Here is a 1,213-nt window from a genome sequence, read left to right on the forward strand (position 1 = left end):
AGGCCCAGCTCTCTCACTGGAGGCCCAGCTCTCACACTGGTCTCCCAGCTCTCACACTGTAGGCCCAGCTCTCACACTGGTGGCCCAGCTCTCAGAATGGTGGGCCGGCTCTCTCACTGGAGGCCTAGCTCTCACACTGGTGGCCCAGCTCTCACACTGGTGGCCCAGCTCTCTCACTGGAGGCCCAGCTCTCACACACTGGTGGCCCAGCTCTCACACTGGTGGCCCAGCTCTCACACTGGTGGCCCAGTTCTCACACTGGAGGCCCAAGTACTTTCATATTTAAATAATACATGTTCAGAAGGAATCTAGTAAATGTAAATTATTTCAGGAGGAATGATTCCTTCTGAAGATATATTATTGAAATACGAAAGTACTTAAGGAAATCCTAAGTGTAGTTACAGGATGAGAGCTACACTTGTAGTGTCCCATTTTCCCAGCACTCTTTGTTATATAATGCTTTGAAACTTTTGACGGTTTTGGCCTCCACCACCTTCTCACCTAACTTGTTCCAACCGTTTACCATTCTGTTTGCAAAAGTGAATTATCTTACATTTCTTCGGCATCTTTGTTTAGTTCGTTTAAATCTATAACCTCTTGTTCTTGAAATTCCAGGTCTCGGGAAATCTTCCCTATCAAGTTTATCAATTCCTGTTACTGTTTTGTACGTAGTGATCATATCTCCTCTTTTCCTTCTGTCTTCTAGTTTTGGAATATTTAATGCCTCTAATGTCTCCTCATAAATCCTGCCCTTCAGTTTTGGTATGAATGTTTGTGTGCCTTCATCGTATATTTTGCAAAATATGGAATACATCTCATTTACTTTACTTTAAGAATATGGTTCGATCAATTAAAAACCCTCTTGTTCAAATTGCAAAGAGACTGAAAGAGATGCAGCATGCTCAATGGATTATATATTAGTGATTATTATTAAGACTATATATTAGTGAATCATATTAGTGATTCAATTATTATGGTCATAAAACAATAAACAAATAGTTTTGGTGTTATTACGCTCTATTCACAGGTTATATATAAGTATCTGCATGTTTTGTTCACCATTACAAACCACTAAGTTGGTGTGGTTTTTGTTGAGATTGTTATTTATGATAAGATTCCTTACGTTATCTGAGAATGAAGCTATGTTGGTATTGGGAAATCTATAGATGGCACTTATAGTCAAGGAGGATTTAAGGGATTTACTGGAGAACTT

This window comes from Procambarus clarkii, chromosome 6 (genome assembly GCF_040958095.1).
Source record: "Procambarus clarkii isolate CNS0578487 chromosome 6, FALCON_Pclarkii_2.0, whole genome shotgun sequence".
In the NCBI taxonomy this organism is placed as follows: domain Eukaryota; kingdom Metazoa; phylum Arthropoda; class Malacostraca; order Decapoda; family Cambaridae; genus Procambarus; species Procambarus clarkii.